Source organism: Hyla sarda, unplaced genomic scaffold (assembly GCF_029499605.1).
Source record: "Hyla sarda isolate aHylSar1 unplaced genomic scaffold, aHylSar1.hap1 scaffold_172, whole genome shotgun sequence".
NCBI lineage: Eukaryota > Metazoa > Chordata > Amphibia > Anura > Hylidae > Hyla > Hyla sarda.
The window spans coordinates 362,456-374,555 of NW_026608360.1; the positions used below are offsets into that span (position 1 = coordinate 362,456).

Here is a 12,100-nt window from a genome sequence, read left to right on the forward strand (position 1 = left end):
TTTGCAATACCACAGAAGCAATGCATGGTCAATGTACAGCAATGACACACCTGTGTGAACAGCCAGGAGACCCCCCCCCCCCCCCCCATGTTATGTTACATAGTTACATAGTTAGTACGGTCGAAAAAAGACATATGTCCATCAAGTTCAACCAGGGAATTAAGGGGTAGGGGTGTGGCGCGATATTGGGGAAGGGATGAGATTTTATATTTCTTCATAAGCATTAATCTTATTTTGTCAATTAGGAACATTCAGCACCCACCCGCTATCAAGGCAGCTGCCTATCATGTCATGCCCTACCTGCACAGGTGTGCTGGCTACTCAAATGATCCAATTAAGGAGGCCATTTAGTCAGCAGCAGCAGAAGTCCTGTGCCTGGACGCTCCAACAGCGGCCAGACACAAGCAGAAGCAGCAGAAGCAGCAGCAGCAGCAGCAGCACCACCTTTTGTTTTTTGGCTGCAGCAGCAGCAAGGCCCACAGGGCTGGCTAGCTGGCTAGCCAGCAAGCAGGTAGCAATGAAAGTAGGAATCTTTCTTTTTAACCCTGTAAGGGGGTGGTGCACTGTACCCGAAGATACTGCCATATCGGGTCAATGCATAGGGCGACGGAAGCAAGCTTCGAAATCGGCCCCCGTTCTCAAAAATCCATTTAATATATGGTCCCCAGATAGGGGACATATCAGATATTAAACTGATAAGAACAGATACTACACTTGATCTTAGCCAAAAGGCCGAGAAGCGATAACCGTGAAAGGGGCGGGCCCAACAAGGTGCCCTTCATGGGCACTATCACTGCTTGCTGTCAGGGAGGCTGCCAGACAATTTTCCATGCACACTCTGGGCTGGGGGGCAGTCAACCACCAGTACACACAGCAGAACCTAAACCCATACCATTATTGCTAAGCAGCAAGACAGGGGCCCATTGCACTCCCACGGGGCCTTTTTAAATGCAATCCATAACCCGGATTTGCCAGGAACCCTTCTTACTCCTCCTACTTGCATGTGACACTGGGCTTAGGATCTGCATAGGAAACACACACACAAGCACACACCTACCTTTGTTGCCTGCAGATGCCTCCTTGGCTGTCCCCAAACGGTATCAAACCAACACCCACGGGAAGCTGTAAGCATAGAGGACATGCCTGCACCCCATTGGACTTACCTGTGTGGGTTAAACCCGGGTTATTTGACAACCTATGGCGGTGATGGTTCTGCTCAGGCAGAGCAGTGCTGATGCTCCTCATAAAGCTGTCGCTGCTGTGAAGGTTCTAGGTGACATCACAAATCCCTATGGTTACATACACAACAAAGCTGGGTTGTTGTTGTTTACACTCTGCAAGGCCTGTGGAAGTGAGTGACATCATAGCACTGTAGTTCTGAGGGTTCTAGATGGATGCAACAATCTCCTGTTGCTTCTATGAAGGCCATAATAGACGACATCACCAAACAGCTCCATAGTCACATACACAGCAAAGGAGAGATGTTGTTTACACCTAGTGATGTCAGTGGTATTGAGTGACATCACAGCACAGTGCTAAGGCTCCTGGGCCTGGACACAGCAGCGGCTGCAATATCTCAACGGAGAATACGTTTATATATATGTGTGTGTGTGCGCGTATATATATATATATATATATATATATATATATATATATATATATTTCTCCGCCGAAATCACTTTTAAACCCATTTCCACCTTTTTTTCCCTTCTCTTCCTCTTACTTTTTTTTCAAGTTTTTTTACGTTTTTCTCCTTTTCGCCTCTTTTCTGGGCGTATTATTCTTCTTTTTCTTCTTTTTTTTCGTCTAATGCATACCCCATCAGTGCAGCAATGCTTATTCAATACCGCCAGCAGATGGAGACACTGGGGGATAATTTTCTAAGGATTTATACTGATTTTTCCTGTCTGAATTTGTCGCACAGAAAGTTGCAGGCCAAATATGGGTGACATTTCTGCGACTTTAGCTTCTAGAGCATTTTTACAACATTATACATAGGTGCTGAATACATAAAAAGCGACTGTTCAGCGACAGACAAGTCGCATCGGCTGAAAGTAGGCCAGAATGTCAGTCCATGTTGGAGCAGGTTTAGATACAGTCTAAAGCATAGATCTCAAAGTCTGTGCACAGAATTTAGCAAGGGCCTCGCACCTTCTGATGCATCAGGTAGGTGCACAATAGCATAGCCTAACCCTCTGTACTTTGGTCTATATTGATGCGGGACATAGACAGCCAGCTGATGACCAATCCATTAGTGCAATGGATGGCTGGAAGCATTTGTCTTTGCCTTTGCAATACCACAGAAGCAATGCATGGTCAATGTACAGCAATGACACACCTGTGTGAACAGCCAGGAGACCCCCCCCCCCCCCCCATGTTATGTTACATAGTTACATAGTTAGTACGGTCGAAAAAAGACATATGTCCATCAAGTTCAACCAGGGAATTAAGGGGTAGGGGTGTGGCGCGATATTGGGGAAGGGATGAGATTTTATATTTCTTCATAAGCATTAATCTTATTTTGTCAATTAGGAACATTCAGCACCCACCCGCTATCAAGGCAGCTGCCTATCATGTCATGCCCTACCTGCACAGGTGTGCTGGCTACTCAAATGATCCAATTAAGGAGGCCATTTAGTCAGCAGCAGCAGAAGTCCTGTGCCTGGACGCTCCAACAGCGGCCAGACACAAGCAGAAGCAGAAGCAGCAGAAGCAGCAGCAGCACCACCTTTTGTTTTTTGGCTGCAGCAGCAGCAAGGCCCACAGGGCTGGCTAGCTGGCTAGCCAGCAAGCAGGTAGCAATGAAAGTAGGAATCTTTCTTTTTAACCCTGTAAGGGGGTGGTGCACTGTACCCGAAGATACTGCCATATCGGGTCAATGCATAGGGCGACGGAAGCAAGCTTCGAAATCGGCCCCCGTTCTCAAAAATCCATTTAATATATGGTCCCCAGATAGGGGACGTATCAGATATTAAACTGATAAGAACAGATACTACACTTGATCTTAGCCATAAAGCCGAGAAGCGATAACCGTGAAAGGGGCGGGCCCAACAAGGTGCCCTTCATGGGCACTATCACTGCTTGCTGTCAGGGAGGCTGCCAGACAATTTTCCATGCACACTCTGGGCTGGGGGGCAGTCAACCACCAGTACACACAGCAGAACCTAAACCCATACCATTATTGCTAAGCAGCAAGACAGGGGCCCATTGCACTCCCACGGGGCCTTTTTAAATGCAATCCATAACCCGGATTTGCCAGGAACCCTTCTTACTCCTCCTACTTGCATGTGACACTGGGCTTAGGATCTGCATAGGAAACACACACACAAGCACACACCTACCTTTGTTGCCTGCAGATGCCTCCTTGGCTGTCCCCAAACGGTATCAAACCAACACCCACGGGAAGCTGTAAGCATAGAGGACATGCCTGCACCCCATTGGACTTACCTGTGTGGGTTAAACCCGGGTTATTTGACAACCTATGGCGGTGATGGTTCTGCTCAGGCAGAGCAGTGCTGATGCTCCTCATAAAGCTGTCGCTGCTGTGAAGGTTCTAGGTGACATCACAAATCCCTATGGTTACATACACAACAAAGCTGGGTTGTTGTTGTTTACACTCTGCAAGGCCTGTGGAAGTGAGTGACATCATAGCACTGTAGTTCTGAGGGTTCTAGATGGATGCAACAATCTCCTGTTGCTTCTATGAAGGCCATAATAGACGACATCACCAAACAGCTCCATAGTCACATACACAGCAAAGGAGAGATGTTGTTTACACCTAGTGATGTCAGTGGTATTGAGTGACATCACAGCACAGTGCTAAGGCTCCTGGGCCTGGACACAGCAGCGGCTGCAATATCTCAACGGAGAATACGTTTATATATATGTGTGTGTGTGCGCGTATATATATATATATATATATATATATATATATATACATATATATTTCTCCGCCGAAATCACTTTTAAACCCATTTCCACCTTTTTTTCCCTTCTCTTCCTCTTACTTTTTTTTCACGTTTTTTTACGTTTTTCTCCTTTTCGCCTCTTTTCTGGGCGTATTATTCTTCTTTTTCTTCTTTTTTTTCGTCTAATGCATACCCCATCAGTGCAGCAATGCTTATTCAATACCGCCAGCAGATGGAGACACTGGGGGATAATTTTCTAAGGATTTATACTGATTTTTCCTGTCTGAATTTGTCGCACAGAAAGTTGCAGGCCAAATATGTGTGACATTTCTGCGACTTTAGCTTCTAGAGCATTTTTACAACATTATACATAGGTGCTGAATACATAAAAAGCGACTGTTCAGCGACAGACAAGTCGCATCGGCTGAAAGTAGGCCAGAATGTCAGTCCATGTTGGAGCAGGTTTAGATACAGTCTAAAGTATAGATCTCAAAGTCTGTGCACAGAATTTAGCAAGGGCCTCGCACCTTCTGATGCATCAGGTAGGTGCACAATAGCATAGCCTAACCCTCTGTACTTTGGTCTATATTGATGCGGGACATAGACAGCCAGCTGATGACCAATCCATTAGTGCAATGGATGGCTGGAAGCATTTGTCTTTGCCTTTGCAATACCACAGAAGCAATGCATGGTCAATGTACAGCAATGACACACCTGTGTGAACAGCCAGGAGACCCCCCCCCCCCATGTTATGTTACATAGTTACATAGTTAGTACGGTCGAAAAAAGACATATGTCCATCAAGTTCAACCAGGGAATTAAGGGGTAGGGGTGTGGCGCGATATTGGGGAAGGGATGAGATTTTATATTTCTTCATAAGCATTAATCTTATTTTGTCAATTAGGAACATTCAGCACCCACCCGCTATCAAGGCAGCTGCCTATCATGTCATGCCCTACCTGCACAGGTGTGCTGGCTACTCAAATGATCCAATTAAGGAGGCCATTTAGTCAGCAGCAGCAGAAGTCCTGTGCCTGGACGCTCCAACAGCGGCCAGACACAAGCAGAAGCAGCAGAAGCAGCAGCAGCACCACCTTTTGTTTTTTGGCTGCAGCAGCAGCAAGGCCCACAGGGCTGGCTAGCTGGCTAGCCAGCAAGCAGGTAGCAATGAAAGTAGGAATCTTTCTTTTTAACCCTGTAAGGGGGTGGTGCACTGTACCCGAAGATACTGCCATATCGGGTCAATGCATAGGGCGACGGAAGCAAGCTTCGAAATCGGCCCCCGTTCTCAAAAATCCATTTAATATATGGTCCCCAGATAGGGGACGTATCAGATATTAAACTGATAAGAACAGATTTTTTTTTTTTTTTTTTTTTTTTTTTTAAAGTCTAACTCATCATTAGGTCATTCTTTATTTGTTCAAAGCAAATTCAAAACAAATTCAAATGCCATCACCATTACACCCTTACAACATGTCTCCACTTCAAAAATTTCCACATCCCCTCTGCATCTATTTCACCTAATTTCTTTTTATCACGTAAATAAACGGTGTACAACCTATCCAGAATCATTCTTAAACTTCCTTCCACAGTCACATCTTTTCTCTTAAACACATATAAATTTCTAACATCCCACAAGACTTCCTTCACAATCGCCAACAACACAAACAACACCCTTTCATTCTTTCTTCCAATCATACTAAGACCAAACATCACAACCTCATATGACAACCTATTTATCCCAGTCAACTCCTTACACAATGGACCTATCCCTCTCCATACATTCTGAGCCATGTCACAATTCCAAATCACATGCATCACACTTTCAACCCCACTACAATCTTCCCTCGGACATATTTCACTCCTTCCAATACCTCTATTCCTTTGGAACTCTCTTACTGGTAGGGCTCCATGCAAACACTGCCATCCTATCTCTCTCTGTCTATTTGATATTCCATCTGTCATTAAACTCTTCCACACCTTAGACACATCCTGGCTTCTTACCATATTAATCGGACACTCCACCTCACTTGCGGCGACATACCCAAACACATTCTTCTTACTTTCAAACAACTCCTTTCTCACACCAATCAACCTATAACTCTCCAAAAACTTTTCCACATACAAATACCAACTCGGGCACACAAACGCATAAGGCACTCTCAAATCTCTCTCCAGCCAACATAATTTGCATAACACACGCCCACCTAAATATCTCAACATACATGCAAAATTCTTTTCTCCTCTCATCATCCTTCTAACCGCAAACACCACATTCACCCCCAAATACACATCTAGATTTGGAAATCCCATTCCACCCTTACTACCATCCTTCATCACAACTTCTCTCCTCACTCTTTCCACTTTTGTACCCCAAAAAAACACAAACAAAATTCTTTTTAACTTCCTTAAAACCATATAACTTGGCGGAAACACTATTGCCACATACAATAAAATAGGCAATATTACACTTTTCACAACCAGCACTTTCCCAACCATAGACAAATCTCTCAACCTCCAAAGACTCAATTTTTTGGACACTCTCTTCTCTACATCATCCCAACTTTCTCTCCCATCCAATCTTTCATCCATTTTAACACCTAAAACCTGAATACCACCTTCAATATTCTTCATACCCACATCCTCACTTCCTTGCATACTACCAAAACATTTATACTCACTTTTGTCCCAATTCACCTTAAACCCAGACGCTCCACAAAACAATCCAACTAGTAACTTTGCCCTTCTCATAACAGCCACAGACTCTCCCAAAATACACACATCATCCATGTAGGCCAAAACTTTGACTTCTCTCCCACCACTCCCTGGAATTTTTAACCCTCTAACACACTTATCCCGCCGCAACATCTCTAATAATGGCTCCATAGCACATATAAAAGCCATAGGGGACAACGGACAACCCTGCCTTACACCAGAACATACTTTCACCTTCTCAGACATCCAACCATTTATCAAAACCTTACTATATACTCCATCATACAGCATCCTTACAACATTTACAAAATCACCCGGGAATCCCATTCTCACTAATACTCTAAACAAAAACCTATGTGACAGACGATCAAACGCCTTTTCAAAATCTATCGACATCACTCTAACCTCCTGTTTCCTACTCATACTATCCCATAACAAATCTCTCAACAAACACAAATTTTCATTTATTCTTCTCCCCGACACTCCACACACTTGTTCTTCTCCAATCACCTGCTCAACCACATCTCTCATCCTATTTGTAATTATTTTAGCAAACACCTTATAATCTACATTCAACAAAGTTATCGGCCTCCAATTCCTCACATCATTCACATCACCTTTCTTATAAATCAACACAACCACTCCACTCTTCATACTTTCCACCATTCTCTCATTCCTCCACATATACCTATACACTTCCACCAAATCATCCTTCACAACATCCCAAATCCAAGCATAAAATTCAACAGGCAACCCATCCTCTCCAGGCGTTTTATTTCTTGACATACTATCCACAGTCCTCTTCACTTCCTCCTCTCCAATCTCTCTCATCAGAGTCCCATATTCACTACCATCCACCCTCTTATCAAGCACTCTCAACACTTCATCCTGCAAGTCCTCTTCACAATCTTTTACCGCATACAACTCTTCATAAAAATTTTTAACCACTCCCAACACAGCTTTACCTTTAACCAGACAGCCATCATCATCATACACTCTTACCATATCCTCTCTCTTCCCAATAACTTTTTTAAAGAAATATCTCGAACATTTCTCATCTTTCTCTAACTTATCAAGTTTTGCTTGATACATCAACTCTTTACCTTTCTCATTCAACCAATTTTTTAGATCACTCTTCACAACCTCAATCTGCTCACCCACACTCCAGCCATACTTCTTTAACTTATTGAGAAACACCAATCTTTTATTCAACCATTCATACTTCTTCTTCCTCCCAGCATTCCGCTTATATCCCTCTCTTTTAAAGAAAACTTTTGTTTGACCCTTAACCCATTCCCACCAACACAATATATCAGGAAAATCATTCTTTTTCTTACACCAACCCCTATACTTATTAACATATCTATCATACACTCCTTCCACTTCCAACAATTTAACATTTAATTTCCATACACCCCTCCCACTCACACAATCTGCATCCAATACTAACTCACAACACACATACTCATGATCTGAATATCCTACTTTTTCTTGCATATAATTCTTACATAACACACCCTTAGACACAAAACACATATCAAGTCTGGAACTATGACTTCCACTATCAGAATAATATGTATCTAACAAAGGACACACTCCACACGCTTCAGCCACATCCTTTAACTTAAAGTCACACACCATACTTTTAAGAATATTCCCAGATACATCCACATTCCCCTCAATTTCACAATTGAAATCCCCCACCCACACCAAAGGTATTTTACCCGGCAGAAACCTCTTAATTACCTCCAACAACCCCACCCGCTCCTCCCTCCTTACCGGCGCATACACATTTATCAACCTAAATTTAACCCCCTGCACCTTAACCTCCACCATGATACACCTCCCCTCCTCTATTACCACATAACTACAAACTTCAAACTTAAAGCTCTTAAAAAGCACCCCTACGCCATCATTCCTATTATGCCCAGACACCGACCAAACAGCAGGACCATAAGCCCATTCTCCCTTCCCCGGAATATCATTTAGCCCACATTCCTGCAAACAAATAATGTCCGCTTTTTTCCCTGCCAAGTCCTCCAAAATTACTGTCCTTCTGACTTTACTTCTAAAGACTCTAACGTTTATAGAACCGACTAAAAAAGACATACCACCATCTTAACAACCCTAAGGAAGAATTTGACAGAAAAGAAGAAAGTTATTTAGGTAGCTTTCCTCAGCGGTGTGGGAGAAGCTTCTCCCGCAGAGCACGCATCCATGTCGCTCTCAGATAGCGGTTGATACCGATTGTCCGTAGCCACCAGCGTCGACTCCATCTGTCCACCAGAAAGCTTCCTGGCCGTCTTCTTGGGGGGACGAAAAAGATCAAAGTCATCCTCTCTCTCTCTATGTCTCTCCTCACGGTCTTCACCCTCAGAAGAAGACCACTCTTCAATTTGCGGCGACTCCTCAGCCGGGGGACTGGGAGCATCCTCAATCTCCCCTTCTTCCACTTGCACCGCCATTTGCTCCTCCTCCACCACTTGCTCCTCCACCACCTTCACTTGCTCCTCTACCACCACAGGACTCTGTACCTCTCCAATAATAACGCTCTCTCTTGCAGGAACCACTGCAGCCGCAGCTGCAGCTGCCCTCCTCCTCTCCACCATTTCCTCTTCCATTCTCCTCTCCTCCTCCCTCCTCTTCAACACTGGACAGTTCTTGTACACATGGCCAGCTTCCCCACATAGGTCACAGGTCCTCGGGTGTGGACATGCACCCGCCTCATGCCCCGGTTGCTTACAGTTCCTGCATTTCTTACTGCCAGGGCAGGCCTCCTTCACATGTCCAAACAATAGACAATTTCTACAGAAAGATGGCTGTCCGTAGTAATAGAGATAACCTCTGAAACCAGCAATGGTAAAGTTCGCCGGAGGGTGCTTAACGCCTCCAATGCAATCTCCATCAAGCCGCAACTTCACAAAGAACTTATACGTGCCATTAAATACACCAATGCTGCTTGTCTGCTTAGTACCACCAGCAATAGACTCACAATAGATGCTCAAGAAGTTCTTAATCATAGAGACATCAACAAACGGATTGTACATGTGGATAAACAAAGTCTTTGTCCCCATTTCAAAAAGGGGATAAAAGGACACATCCCGCAAAACCTCACTTCCACTGTTCCGTTTTAAGCACTCATAAAAGTTCTGGCAGTCAGCATCATATAAGAAGGACACGTCATAAATACCTTGGCGCTTGTTCTCCTGGACACAAAAGAGGTCGCTCAAGGAAAATCCTGCCAGTCGCTCCACAATGGTATGGCCGATGTATTCAATGCTGTTTCTTAGACGATCCGTGGTTAGCACCTTGATGCGTACGGTCTTCTCCACTGCAGACATGTTGGATCCAGCCATCTTTCCAAATCTGTCGGTAACGAGTACCACAGTCTTGATCACCTACGCAGCTAGTCGCGGCGCAGTTCACTCGCACCCTCAGCGCCGACCGAGGCAATAAACCCCGATCTTAGCCAAAAGGCCGAGAAGCGATAACCGTGAAAGGGGCGGGCCCAACAAGGTGCCCTTCATGGGCACTATCACTGCTTGCTGTCAGGGAGGCTGCCAGACAATTTTCCATGCACACTCTGGGCTGGGGGGCAGTCAACCACCAGTACACACAGCAGAACCTAAACCCATACCATTATTGCTAAGCAGCAAGACAGGGGCCCATTGCACTCCCACGGGGCCTTTTTAAATGCAATCCATAACCCGGATTTGCCAGGAACCCTTCTTACTCCTCCTACTTGCATGTGACACTGGGCTTAGGATCTGCATAGGAAACACACACACAAGCACACACCTACCTTTGTTGCCTGCAGATGCCTCCTTGGCTGTCCCCAAACGGTATCAAACCAACACCCACGGGAAGCTGTAAGCATAGAGGACATGCCTGCACCCCATTGGACTTACCTGTGTGTGTTAAACCCGGGTTATTTGACAACCTATGGCGGTGATGGTTCTGCTCAGGCAGAGCAGTGCTGATGCTCCTCATAAAGCTGTCGCTGCTGTGAAGGTTCTAGGTGACATCACAAATCCCTATGGTTACATACACAACAAAGCTGGGTTGTTGTTGTTTACACTCTGCAAGGCCTGTGGAAGTGAGTGACATCATAGCACTGTAGTTCTGAGGGTTCTAGATGGATGCAACAATCTCCTGTTGCTTCTATGAAGGCCATAATAGACGACATCACCAAACAGCTCCATAGTCACATACACAGCAAAGGAGAGATGTTGTTTACACCTAGTGATGTCAGTGGTATTGAGTGACATCACAGCACAGTGCTAAGGCTCCTGGGCCTGGACACAGCAGCGGCTGCAATATCTCAACGGAGAATACGTTTATATATATGTGTGTGTGTGCGCGTATATATATATATATATATATATATATATATATATATATATATATTTATCCGCCGAAATCACTTTTAAACCCATTTCCACCTTTTTTTCCCTTCTCTTCCTCTTACTTTTTTTTCACGTTTTTTTTACGTTTTTCTCCTTTTCGCCTCTTTTCTGGGCGTATTATTCTTCTTTTTCTTCTTTTTTTTTCGTCTAATGCATACCCCATCAGTGCAGCAATGCTTATTCAATACCGCCAGCAGATGGAGACACTGGGGGATAATTTTCTAAGGATTTATACTGATTTTTCCTGTCTGAATTTGTCACACAGAAAGTTGCAGGCCAAATATGTGTGACATTTCTGCGACTTTAGCTTCTAGAGCATTTTTACAACATTATACATAGGTGCTGAATACATAAAAAGCGACTGTTCAGCGACAGACAAGTCGCATCGGCTGAAAGTAGGCCAGAATGTCAGTCCATGTTGGAGCAGGTTTAGATACAGTCTAAAGTATAGATCTCAAAGTCTGTGCACAGAATTTAGCAAGGGCCTCGCACCTTCTGATGCATCAGGTAGGTGCACAATAGCATAGCCTAACCCTCTGTACTTTGGTCTATATTGATGCGGGACATAGACAGCCAGCTGATGACCAATCCATTAGTGCAATGGATGGCTGGAAGCATTTGTCTTTGCCTTTGCAATACCACAGAAGCAATGCATGGTCAATGTACAGCAATGACACACCTGTGTGAACAGCCAGGAGACCCCCCCCCCCCCCCCCCATGTTATGTTACATAGTTACATAGTTAGTACGGTCGAAAAAAGACATATGTCCATCAAGTTCAACCAGGGAATTAAGGGGTAGGGGTGTGGCGCGATATTGGGGAAGGGATGAGATTTTATATTTCTTCATAAGCATTAATCTTATTTTGTCAATTAGGAACATTCAGCACCCACCCGCTATCAAGGCAGCTGCCTATCATGTCATGCCCTACCTGCACAGGTGTGCTGGCTACTCAAATGATCCAATTAAGGAGGCCATTTAGTCAGCAGCAGCAGAAGTCCTGTGCCTGGACGCTCCAACAGCGGCCAGACACAAGCAGAAGCAGAAGCAGCAGAAGCAGCAGCAGCACCAC

The 12,100-nt window shown here is 44.6% G+C and overlaps 3 non-coding genes across 3 annotated transcripts; all 3 read right to left on the minus strand.

Moving 5' to 3' along the window:
• Positions 1-553: 553 nt before the first annotated feature.
• LOC130312477 (U2 spliceosomal RNA) lies at positions 554-744 on the minus strand. Its single transcript, XR_008860592.1, has one exon. It is a non-coding gene; the product is annotated as a U2 spliceosomal RNA (small nuclear RNA).
• A 2,093-nt stretch (positions 745-2,837) lies between these two features.
• On the minus strand, positions 2,838-3,028 carry LOC130312572 (U2 spliceosomal RNA). The gene has a single exon (XR_008860683.1). It is a non-coding gene; the product is annotated as a U2 spliceosomal RNA (small nuclear RNA).
• Positions 3,029-5,111: 2,083 nt separating this feature from the next.
• On the minus strand, positions 5,112-5,301 carry LOC130312597 (U2 spliceosomal RNA). The gene has a single exon (XR_008860705.1). It is a non-coding gene; the product is annotated as a U2 spliceosomal RNA (small nuclear RNA).
• Positions 5,302-12,100: the final 6,799 nt, after the last annotated feature.